Raw genomic sequence first — 13,174 nt, 5'->3', positions numbered from 1 at the left:
TTATTAGGCTCAGAAAAGCATTTAAATTGTAATAGCAGTCAAGTCTCACTCCCCCTTGAGTGAAATAATTACCTCTTGAAGTCACCTGCTATGTAGGCTTTAGACTAACTGACAGCAAGTAGCCATACAATGCCATACACACTATCGTTGAACAATGGATAGACAATTGGTTAATACCAATGTCATTTTGTAAACCAATGAGAATTGCTGATGAACAACTTTGGTAATCACCAACTCTCCTGATTCATCCTTTGTTTTCTTTAAAAACTTGAGTCTCTCGTTTGTTCTCTGGAGCACTCCCCAAGACAACTTGGAAGCATGTCCTGGGTTACAGTGCTAAATCTTTGTGCTTGAATAAACTCTCTTTAAACTAAAACACAAAACAAAACGAAACAACAATGATCTTTTATATAGTTTTCTTTGGTTTCAATTTAATTTTTTTCTGCTCTAATGTTTATTATTTTTTCCTTCTAATTATTTTGCATTGGCTTTGTTCTTGCTTTTCTAGTTCCTTGAGGTGTGTCATTGGGTTGTTTATTTGAAGTCTTTCTACCTTTTTTTTTAACTGTAAAATAAGTTTATCGGTGGTAACATGATATAATTTACTCCTGATATCTGATGTTACAAACTTTAGGGTCCTTGAGATATGCAGCATCCTTGGATGTAACTGGCAGAAACCCCATTATTTGAGCTCTCTTAATTGCTTTTGTGATTTCTTTCTGTTTCTTCCCACAAAGACCTGTTTTGTGCCTTCCACAAATGCATCCAACAAATGGAGAAATAAACTGGGACGCTGTACATTCTTAAAATCTACCTGCTTTCCACACAAGATACATTTCTTAAGGGCTTCTTTATAAGAATTTTCCATTGGAATGGGCAGGTCCTCATTGCTGGATATCTGTTTATATTGTGAACAACCTCTTCTCCATAGCACCATATGAGTCCTGGGATGTGTAAGGCTAACAGCAGCCATTACAAGGTGTGTCAACTTCTTCCTCCCCAGACCACTGCAAAGAGCAACTATAGTGGCCATGGTTCCACATTCCTCCACTGGTTCTACCTTTTATGTAGGCATTTATTGCTGAGCTTCCCTCTTTGAGATGCTTTTGCTGTATCACATAGGTTTAGGTGAAATGAGTTTCTTGTAGATAGCATATAGTTGGGTCTTGTTTTTGTTGTTGTTTGTTTGTTTGAGATGAAGTCTCGCTCTGTCACCCAGGCTGGAGTGCAGTGGCGCAATCTTCGCTCACTGCAACCTTTGCCTCCCGGGTTCAAGTGATTCTCCTGCCTCAGCTCCTCAGTAGCTGGGATTACACACGCTTGCCACCATGCCTGGCTAATTTTTGTGTTTTTAGTAGAGATGGGGTTTCATCATGTTGGCCAGGCTGATCTCAAACTCCTGACCTTGTGATCCACCCACCTTGGCCTCCAAAAGTGCTGGGATTACAGGCATGAGCCACTGTGCCCGGCCATGGGTCTTGTTTTTTATCCATTCAGTCATTCTTTGTCTTTTAACTGGATAATTTAATCCATTTATATTCAAGGTTATTATTGATAGGTAAGGGTTTATTACCACCACTTTATTTGTTTTCTGGGTTTTTTTTAGACCTTTTCTTCTTTTTCCCTCTATTACTGTCTTCCTTCATGGTTAAGTGATTTTTTCTAGTAGTATGTTTTGATTCTGTGCCACTTATTTTTAGTATATCTATTACAGGTTTTTGCTTTGTGTTTACCATGTGTACAAAAAACATCTTATAGTTATAACAGGTTATTTTAAATTGATAATGACTTAATTTGACTGCGAAGAATAAAAGTAACAAAAATAAACTCTCCACTAATATGCCCCATCTTGACTTTTTCATGTTTCAATTTACATCTTTTTATATTGCCTATCTTTTAACCAATTGTTGTAGTTACCATCATGTTTAATAGTTTTGTCTTCTGTCTTCATACTTAAGAAATAAGTGATTTACTTGCCCCAATTGCAGTATTAGGATATTCTGAATTTGTCTTTTTTTCTTTTATTAGTGAGTTTAATACCCTTAGATATTTTCTTGTTACATGTTAGCAACCATTTCTTTCAAATTGAAGAACTCCCTTTGGCATTTCTTGTAACACAGATTTGGTGATGATGAATTCCTTCTGCTTTTGTTTGTGTGGGAAAGTCTATCTTTCCTTAGTATCTGAAGAATAGCTATGCTAGGCACAGTATGCTCGGTTGGTAGTTTTTTCCTTTAGCACATCAAATACAGCATTCCACTCTGTCCTTGCCTGCAAGGTTTCTGCTGAGAAATCCACTGAAAGCTGTATTGGGTATCTCTTGCATTTGGTTTGTTTCTTTTATCTTGCTGCTTTAAGCATGCTTTCTTTGTCTTTGATTTTTGTAAATTTGATTATAATGTGCCTTTGGGATTTCCTCTTTGGGCTGAATTTTATTGGTAACTTCTGAGCTTCTTGTACCTGGATGGTGTCATTTTTTTTTCAGATTTGGGAAAATTTTATCCATTATTTATTTAAGTATGCTTTCTAGGCCTTTTCTCTTTTGTCTCCTTTGGGAATGTCTATTATGTGGAAATTAGTTCACTTGATGGTGCCCCACAATTCTTGTAGGCCCTGTTCACTCTTTTTTTAAATTCTTTTTTCTCTTTACTCTTCTAATTGGGTAATTGGGGTTATCTGGGCTTCATAAAACTGGATGTCTATTTCCCTTCCCAGATGTGGGAAGTTTTCAACCATTATTTCCTTAAATAAGTTTTCCACCACTTTCTCTTCCTCTTCTCTTTGTAGAAATCCCATAAAGCATATATTGGTATGTTTGATGATGTTCATAAGTTCCCTAAGTTCTCTTTACTTTTAAAAAATTATTTCTGGTTTTTTTTTTTTTTGTTCCTCTGACTGGATAATTTCAAACGATCTCTCTTTGTGCACACAGATGCCTCTTCTTCTACCTGATCAAGTCTGCTGTTGAAGTTTCCTCTGAAATTTTTCAGTTCGGTCATTGTGTCCTTCAGCTCCAAAATTTATTTTCTTTTATCATCTCTATGTCTTTGTTGAAGTTCTCATTTTGTTCATGTATTGTTTTCATGATATCATATGGCTTTCTTTCTGTGTTCTCTAATAGTTCACTGAGATTATTTAAGACACTTATTTTGAATTCTTTTCCAGGCAGTTCTTAGGTCTCCATCTTTTAAAAGATCAGTTATTGGTTTTATTGTGTTCTTTTGGCATCGTTGTATTTTCCTGATTCTTTGTGATCCTTATGGCTTTGCACTGGTGCTTGTACTTTTGAAGAAGGAGTCATCTCTTTTAATCTTTACAGGCTGGCTTCAGCAGGTAAAGCCCTTCACCAGTCAGGCTGGCCAGAGATTCTGAGTGGGCTGGCTGGTGGGATCCATAGGCTGGAAAACTGCTGGGGTCAGTGGGTAAGCAGGCTTGCTGCTGTGGTCCATGGGCAGGTGGCCTGCTGCTGTGCGCCACCAGCATGCCGTTGAGGTCTGCATGTTGGTTGTTGAGAGCCCTCATGTATTTTTGTTGTTCTCAGCAGCACCCAGGCAATCTAGCCTTTCTGATTCACTCAGTGTTCTGGATGAGACATAACAGAAGTGAGCCTTTCAGGCAGTAAATCAAAAGGCTACAGAAGAGTCAGATGCTCACTGCATGCTCTCTTTCCCCCATGGGAGAACTTATGGGCCAAGGAGATCTGTCTTGATGCTGCATTCTACTGGCCTAGAGGAGGCTTGGTGCTGGTAAAGTAAAAATATTCTTACCCTTTTCAATGTGTCTTTTCTCATTTCCGTGCCGCATCAAGGTGTTGAATACTCTTGCTTGGAGTCCAGAGCTCTCAGAAAAGTAATTTTATCTATGGATGGTTATTAAGTCAGTGTTTCTGAGGGGAACAAGGGCTGGCACTTCCTATTCTGCCATCTTGCAGATGTCACTTCCAGAATTCTTTCTTAAGCAGAATTTGCCCCCTTAATTTCCCTGGAGGGTTTCCCAACATAAACTGTTGTGTTCAGAGACATTGGGAACATTTCTCCCAGTTCATAGCTTAGGTCCAAATAACTTTTCCAGGCCTGCTTTTCTGCCAACCATTTCATGTTTCATGGAGCAGCCATAGGGCAGTGGTTTCTCACCTGGGGGTGACGGTATAGTGGTTTTAACTCCCGGGGGACATTTGGCAATGTATGGAGACAGTTTTGGTTTCATGACTTGGGAGGGGATCTTACTAGCATTTCGTGGAAAGAGGCCAGGGATGCTACAATACACAGCCCAAAGTGTCAAACTTATTGAAGTTGAGAAGCCCTACCCTATGAGTACAATTAGTAAATAATTAATACATATAAAGTACTTAGAAAGTCTCTGGGGCAATAGTGAGTGCTCAATAAATGCCAGCTATTTATAGGGATGGTCTGAATGATATCCCATTGTTGTACCAAACTGCTTGTTGACATTCAGTTTCATATTTAACTGTGAACTGCATAGAGGCATGTGACCCTCATGTGAGCATCAGCCTCCCTTCACTAACATAGTCCTTTGTGCATACTAATCACTCCTACATGAGAATGGAGCAGTAGAAAGAAAGGGCCAATCCCCTGATTGAGGATGAACATCCTTATCTCTGAAATTCTAAGGCAGAGTTAGAAGAAAAGAGGTTGGAGTGCATTTCTGATTAACTTTGTAAATTTTAAAATTCCTGCAGTTAAGTGAATTTGAATTTGGTAACAGAAAAAGTATACAATTACTCTATTTCATAAAAGAAACAGAAATGATCTTTTGTCTTTTTCATGTATAAATTTGGCTGTGACCCACAGAAGTATGAAGATATGGTTTCCACACCAATGTTAGGCCTTCTCAAGGAGCTTAGAGTGTGTCGGTGGAGAGGGAGAAGCCCAACGGGAGATCTTATTCCACCTCTGCACGTCTTCAGGACCCCTGTGGAAACATGTGATCTCCAACAGTCTCTGGGGCTCTGCCCACCCCCAGCAGCGTTACCTCACATCACCGCACAATAAGAACTTTCTCATCATGAACATAGCTTTCTCTGGAGAAGCTGGGAAGTGCTTAACTATGCCAGAAGCTGGACAATTCAGGTAGAAGTGTAAATGTTGGCCTAACCTTCAAAGGACAGAAATAGCTTTCTTTGAAAGTTCTCAAAGGTGTTTCAGAACTCTGGAAAATTTTAAATCTTAAAATAACACTACAATTGTCCATTTGTCTTGGGGGTGCCTGTGCGGTGTGAGAGTGAATCCCTAAATTTGACTTTCCGTCTCTCCTCCACTGCAGGATGTGGTTGGGCTTTTTCGTCCTTGGGCTGCCAAAACTGAAAAGCACCTTGCTCCACTCCAGAGGAATGTGTTCGGTGTCCTTTATAGAACCCACTTGTTTCCTGGCCTGGAAGGGGGATTGTCCCGGTGCACAGCCGGGCTGTCACATGTGTGACGTGCTAGCTGTCCCCCTCCCAAACATTAGCAAAGCATAGTACTGCGAAAGCAAATGTGGCTCCCAGGGCACCGCTCACAGGCTGTCACCAAAGCTTATGATCCCCGAGCTGACTGGGAATGGGGAATGTCAGGGAATACACAGTCTCCGCCCCCTTCTCCTTCAACTCTCACCCTTGGGCACATCACTCACGTCTCCTAAATCATCCCATGGTTTAGGAGTCAGGCAGGGATTCACATGTTCTGAGCAGATTCTCAGGTGCTCTTAAAAGCTGCCAATGCTAATATTGCCCTGGAAAACAATGATGAGTATTTTAGAGCGACCCACTCACTGGGTGAATGCATTGAGTCAGCCCATCCCCCTGCCTTCACTGACTGCACTGCGGTGGGGTGGGTGGTGGTGTTTGTCCCTCTCTCTCTGCCTTCACTCCTAACTGACAGCTCCTGCCACCCTGATGCTCAGGTTTCATCATCCCATATACTCTGGGTCTTGTTCCGACTCTACAAAGAAAAGCTGCCACAAGGACTGTGACAGAGTATGACTATAATTCGGTAGAGGTCTCATCTCAACTCCTTGTTTTACATACCATGTGTTAACTGAGGCCACATGGAGAGGGTCATGTGAAGTGTTACCTGAAGGACGGTGGCAGAGCTCTGTGCACTGGCTGCCCCGAGGGGGCAGAAAGGAAGGGAGGGAGGGAGGAAAACAGTAGGGAAGAAGGAAGCCACTCTCTGCCTGCCCCCTGCCCCATCTCAGGCCCTAGCCCTCTGCCAGGAGCGTCTCCTGAGGCTGAAAGTGCCCCCTCCCGCTCTCACACTCTGCGCTGCCATCTGCCTTGCTTCTCTCGGTACCACTTCCCCTGCTCTCTTTTGAATTGGATTCTCTCCTTCAAACTCCAGCTGATCCAGCCCGCACATGCCAGGCCTGTATGTAGATTCGTCTGTTGCCACCGTCCTCCAAGCCCTAGGGAGGGGTTGAGCTCCGTGGAAGGCCTCTGATGGGAGGGACACGACTCGGAGGCTGAGCAGCACAGGACACCGTGGTAAACTGGGATTCTTCTTTGCCTTTCTCAGGGAAGCAAAAGGTGCAGAGGCCTGCAGTGTGCTGTGAGCGACAGTGCCAGCTAGTGGCGCACGACTTACATCGCTAGCTACAGGGTTTCTTTTCTTTTTCTTTCTTTTTTTTTTTTTTTTTTTTGAGCCAGTCTCACTTTGTCGCCCAGTGGCACAATCTCAGCTCACTGCAACCTCTGCAACCTCTGCTGCCCAGGTTCAAGCAATTCTCATTGGTCAGGCTCCCGAGTAGCTGGAATTACAGGCATGCACCACCACACCCAGCTAATTTTTGTGTTTTTAGTAGAGAAGGCGTTTCACCATATTGGCCAGGTTGGTCTTGAACTCCTGACCTCAAGTGATCCGCCTGCCTTGGCCTCCGAAAGTGCTGGGATTACAGGCGTGAGCCACTGTACCCGGCCCAGCGTTTCTTGATAACAGGGAATTGGGAGGATGCAGTCAGGCCTCGCCTTCAGTGGGTTGTAGAACTCCCTCTAGGGGTAAATGCTCAATAAAAATGGCTTAGCCTGGCCAGGTGCGGTGGCTCACGCCTGTAATCCCAGCACTTTGGGAGGCCAAGGTGGGCGGATCACGAGGTCAGGAGATCGAGACCATCCTGGCTAACATGGTGAAACCCCGTCTCTACTAAAAAATACGAAAAACAAAATTAGCCGGGTGTGGTGGGGGGGGTCTGTAGTCCCAGCTACTCGGGAGGCTGAGGCAGGAGAATGGCGTGAACCTGGGAGGCGGAGCTTGCAGTGAGCCAAGATCACACCACTGCACTCACTCCAGCCTGGGCAACAGTGGAGCGAGACTCTGTCTCAAAAAAAAAAAAAAAAAAAAAAAAAAAGCCTTAGCCTGAAGAACACTGCCTTGCTTTCCATTTGGATTCTTTTCCTGTAGTTTGAATAAAGACGTAAGTTTTATAAAAATGTCTAGCCTTACTTTATGCATGTGCCCTGAGAAAGGTCTTAGACTCATTTACTGAAAGATGAAAGCAGCTATGTTTCTGAAATGAAGTCACTCTTCAATCACTTACTGCCTAGCAGGCAGCCATTGCCAAGTCCATTTTCCTGTTTTTATTGGAAAAAATATCATATCCCTTCCTTTAAATTTGTTTTTGATTTTAAAAAATGGTTCTGAGATGTTAGAACATGCATGCTATGTGTCAAAATCTAATATTCACCAAAATCTAATAGTCATCAAACACTAGAAGCATTTAAGAAGAGGGCTGGGCATGGTGGCTCATGCCTGTAATCCTGGCACTTTGGGAGGCTGAGGCGGGTGGATTTCCTGACCTCAGGAGTTCGAGACCACCCAGGGCAACAGGGTGAAACCCTGTCTCTACTAAAAATACAAAAAAATTAACCAGGTGTGATGCTGTGTGCCTGTAGTCCCAACTACTTGAGAGGCTGAGGCAGGAGAATCGCTTGAGCCCCAGTGGCAAAGGTTGGGGTGAGCCAAGATCATGCCACTGCACTCCAGCTTGGGCCACAGAGTGAGACTCTGTCTCAAAAAAAAAAAAAAAGAAAGAAAGAAAGGCTAAGGGCTGATTGGTTGCATGGACGTGAATGGGCTTCCTTGCGATTAATGAGGCACAGCAGAAATGGAAGACGGGGAGGGCTTGAGGATGCTGTCCCAGGACAGTCCAAGGGACACAGCAGGGGAAAGAGATGTCCGGGCAGCAAGAGACGGAGAGCAAAGCTTGGGCCCTGACAGCATGGACCTACTTCTTTGAATCCCAGAAGGCAAAGTGCATACCCAGCCTACTGTGAGCTCATCCTCATCCCTGCCACTCAATTCACAGACAGTTCTAAGAGTTGATACAGAAAATTAATTATATTTCATATATTCAATAGGTTAGACACAAACATTTCCTAATTAACTTTATTTCTAATAACATTACACCCCCTGCCAAAGCAATATTCTTATCTGAGGCCAGAGTTTGCAGTGGGAAGATGTAGAAAAGGAGAATGGGATCTATCCTGGTCTGGGAATTCTGTAAGAGTCTAGGAAGGCAGATGGAGCATGTGATAGCCTGATGACACGACAATTTGTCACAGACTCCTGAAGAAACCACTAGCATTCTAAATGCGCAACTCACGGGCGTCATGATTTCATTTCTCTTAAAACCTGTGATTTTCCTGTGAACAATTTCTTTTCATAAGAATAAACTTGACATCCTCCACATACGAATAATACAAAGTTCTGTGCTGGTGTGAGAAGCACTCATGGAGGCCTCTGTCCCACACTGTGGTCTCAGAGAGCTTTCAAGTAAGACACATTTTAAGCCAGCAGCTTAGATTGATAGGTAGATAGATAAGTAGATGGATAGATAGATGATAGATAGATAGATAGATTATAGATAGATAGATAGATAGATAGATAGATAGATAGATAGATATAGTAACTGATTTCAGTAAGGAAGAATTATCATTTGGCCAGTTAAGGATAAAATGTCTTACTACATAAGATTGGACTTTTATCCTTCTTATCCCCAAAAAACATCTCCTGATTTTCCCCAGTTCTGCCTGTATTTGATATATAACAGGATTACAGTACCAAGATGTATATATTTAATCAAGTGAACTTTTGCTTGGCTGTGAGGCCCTCTGCTACAGTTTGAATGTATCCCCTGCAAAATTCAGGTGTGGAAACTTAATGGCCAATGTGATAGTATTAAGAGGAGGGACTTTTGCAGGTGATTAGACCACGAGGGCTCTTTCTGCTTGAGTGGGATTAGACCCTCATGAAAGGGGCCTCACAGAGCATTCAGCTGGCTTGCCCTTTTGCCTCCCACCATGTGGTGACACAACCTTCCTTTCCTTTGGAGGACGCAGCAACAGGCACCATCTTGGAAGCGGAGACCTGGACCCTCACCAGGCACCGAACCTGCTGGTGCTTGGATCTTGGACTTCCCAGCCTGCAGAACTGTGAAAGAATAAATTTCTGATCTTTATGAATTACCCAGTCTGCAGTATTTTGTTACAGCAGCACACACAGACTATGACACCCCCAACATGGAAGGTGCAGGACCAGCTCCATAGGGCATGAGATGCTGTGACCCACTTGGAAGGAAGTTAGAGGATTGTGCTGAGGTGTCTGAAGAGCAAGCGCACCTTCACACAACCTCACTTTCATGTTGGTTTGGGGTAGCTTGTGGAGGGTATTCCTTGGACGGAGATTACATGGTTTCTGTTGCTGGGCTGCTTTCAAACTCCTAGCCTCAAGTGATCCTCCCACCTCGGCCTTCCAAAGCACTGATTTTAGCCATTTTTCAAGTGTAGAGTACAGTGGGATTAAACACATTCCATACTGTTGTGTAACCAGTCTCAATAACTCTTTAATATTGCAAAACTGAAAATCTGTCCCCATTAAATACCATTTTTTCCCTCCCCAAAGACTCTGTCTTTATGAACTTGATGCCTCTAGGTGCCTCATGTGAGTGGACTCACACAGGAATTTTACTTTGTGATTGGCTTATTTCAGTAGTATCATGTCCTCAGTGTTCATCCTTAGTGTAGCATGTGTCAGAACTCCCTTCTGTTTCCAGGTTGAATGACACTCCACTGTGTGCATAGACATTGTGCTGATCCGCTCATCCCTCCATAGACATGTGGGTTGCCTCCACCTGCTGGGCATCGCGCCTCTGTGCACATGGGCACCCGGGTCTTGCCCTGGTGCTCCCCTCCTGCTTTCTGGGGTGAGAGCGTTCGGGATGTGCTATAGGGAAACGGTGTGACTTTAAAATGGAAGTGTTTCAGCCGGGCGCGGTGGCTCACGCCTGTAATCCCAGCACTTTGGGAGGCTGAGGTGGGCGGATCCAGGGGTCAGGAGATCGAGACCATCCTGGCTAACACGGTGAAGCCCCGTCTCTACTAAAAATACAAAAAATTAGCCGGGCGTGGTGGCAGACGCCTGTCGTCCCAGCTGCTCGGGAGGCTGAGGCAGGAGAATGGCGTGAACCCAGGAGGCAGAGCTTGCAGTGAGCTGAGATCGCGTCACTGCACTACAGCCTGGGCGACAGAGCAAGACTCCGTCTCAAAAAAAAAAAAAAAAAAAAACAACAACAACAACAACAACCCAAAAAACCAAAAAAATAAAAATAAATAAATAAAAAAAATGGAAGAGTTTCACTCTCCCAGAAGCATGGCCCACCAAGTTTTGGAGCGGGGAGGGGGCAGGGTGAAGGATGAAACTGGGCAGGAAAACATTTTGGTTAGCGAGTGTGGCAGAGCTAGGAGTGGGCATTTGTGATGCTTTCTGAAATGTGGTTGGTTTTTGGAAAAAATGCCAGTAAGGACCCAGGTGCAAGAGCCGTAGGGCATCCCAAAGTAGGGGGCCCCTCGGCTTCCATGGCAAAGCTGCCTCTGCTCCAGCCTTAGCCCTGCCCCTCTCCCGCCCCCCCACCCCAGTTTGGATACCTGAAGCCTACCCCAGGCTATTGAACACAAAGCATTTCACTAACTTTCACAGCCTGTAAGCGTCACCAGCTGAGCAGAAGCTGCGGTTGGGCTGGGTGCGTGACCTGCAGCCCTGGAAGTGAGGGCTCGGAGAGTCCCCTCAGTCACAGCTGCATGAAGCCCAGGTGCTTCTCATTATGTTTCTGTCCAAGCTGCCTGGCCAGGAGGTTTGACCCAGCCCTTGGTTTGTACTTCCTGCACGGTGGCATCCAAGCGTGTTTTTTAAAAAAACACATATGTAAAAATGGTTAACCATACTCAACCTCTTCTGTCTCTGAGGAACAAGCAGTTTCTGTTGCATGTTCTAGATGCTTGCTACCCAAAACAAGGCCCACAGGCCAGCGTCCTCAGCATCACCTGGGAGCTGGTTAAGAAAGTGCAATCTCAGGCCTCACCCCAGGCGCTGAAACAGAACCTGCATTTTCACAAGGGCCTTGGGTGTTTCGTGTTCAAATAATAAAGACTGACACCCCGGAACAGAAACAGTGGGGTGGGGCGGAAGGAGGGACTGGGGCAGTGGGGGTTAGATGGGGTGGGGGTGGGGCTGTGCACCATTCTAAGTGCTTCCCAGGACTAATATATTTATTTCTCACGGCAGCTTGAAGCAATGTTGTCTTGCCCTCAGTACAAAGTGAGCCCCAGGAAGTAGAGGCTCACCGCGGGTTTGGGCTAGGACAGGAGGCACCCACCACGCGGCCCAGGCCCTCACGCCCACCTGGCTCCAGAGCACGGGGCCCGCTTCCCATTCTCCAGGCCTGGACCCTCTGTGCACCAACACCCGACTCTGAAAGAGCCAATAGGCTTCAACATACTATCTGTGGGACGTGTTTACTAAGCCGTGAAATTCCAGACGCATATTCTCATGACTATTCTAACCCCTCCCATTACATGCAGTATGTGATGCGGGGGATGACGATGATATTCACTCCAAGATCATGGTTTTCTAGCATTCGTGGAAGCAGGACTGTGTCATTTTGGCAATACTCTACTCTTAGAAATACTGTAAGTTTTCACGTGATTTGGGCATAATTTGTCACTCTGTCACCCAGGCTGGAGTGCCGAGGCACAATCACAGCTCACTGCAGCCTTGACTTCCTGGCAATCCTCCCACCTCAGCCCCCTGAGTAGCTGGGATCACAGGCACACACTACCAAGCCTGGTTAATTAAAAAAAAAAATTGTAGAGACAGGGTTTTACTATGTTGCCCAGGCTGATCTCAAACTCCTAAGCTCAAGCAATCCTCCCACCTCAGCCTCCCAGAGTTTTAGTATTACAAGCATGAGCCACCACACCCCGCTTGGCATAATTTCTTGCCTTTCTGGTAGAGAAGAGATTTCTCCCAGCCCCAGAGGTACCCACTCTTCTTTCCCAAAATTTCCAGAATGGACAGCACAAGCCTAGTGGCTCGATCCTGGCTGACTCCTGGCTTTCTTCTCTGCAGCGTGACATGGAAATACCAAGACCTTTCTTGATCATTGCTTCAGAAAGAGCTGGAAAAGTTGCTTTACTCTCCTTAAACTCGAGTTCATTTACTTTTTCAAAGAGCGTTGGAAGGTATCATTCATTATGTTTGTGTCAGGGATGATTGGAGAAATTCATTTCCTCTGTTAAAGCCATTATATTTAGACTCCCTCCCTCAAGGTGGTTCTCTGTTTTGGATATATATACGTATATAGACTTTTTCATTTCTGAAGCTATTAGTAACACGTGTTCAATTACTGGTGTAGAAAATGGATCTTAGACTGCTCTCAGTTCTTCAACCTGCATGTGTGGTCTATTTGTGATCCTAGAATTGATTTTGTTTCAAACAGCATTAAAGAAGAAACAAAAGGAATAGATTAGAAACTATTGGAATGCATCATGCATTAGGTTTGCTAGGGCTGCTGTAACAAAGTCCCATACACTGGAGGGCTTACACAACAGAAATGGATTGTCTCACTGTTCTGAAGCCTGTAGATTCAACATCAAGGTGCCTGCAGGGTTGGTTCCTTCTGAGGCCTTCTCCCTGGCTTGTAGACAGCAAGATGCCTTCCCCTTGTGTCCTCTGATGGTCATTCCCCTGCATCTGTCTGTCCTCATCTCCACTTCTTATAAAGACACCAGTCCTACCGGATTAAGGCCCACCCATATGAGTTCATTTCAACTTACCTCTATGAAGACCCCCCTCTCCAAATAAGGGAACATGCTGAGGTCCTGGGGGTCAGGGCTTCAACATGTGAA

General features: G+C 44.6%; 1 pseudogene; it reads right to left on the bottom strand.

The window, feature by feature from the left end:
• Positions 1-326: 326 nt before the first annotated feature.
• LOC100972914 (small ribosomal subunit protein bS18m-like) lies at positions 327-4,282 on the bottom strand (annotated as a pseudogene).
• Positions 4,283-13,174: the final 8,892 nt, after the last annotated feature.

Source organism: Pan paniscus, chromosome 16, assembly GCF_029289425.2.
Source record: "Pan paniscus chromosome 16, NHGRI_mPanPan1-v2.0_pri, whole genome shotgun sequence".
Classification (NCBI taxonomy): Eukaryota; Metazoa; Chordata; class Mammalia; order Primates; family Hominidae; genus Pan; species Pan paniscus.
The sequence above is the reverse complement of the archived record's forward strand: the minus strand, read 5'-3'. Positions and strand labels throughout refer to the sequence as shown.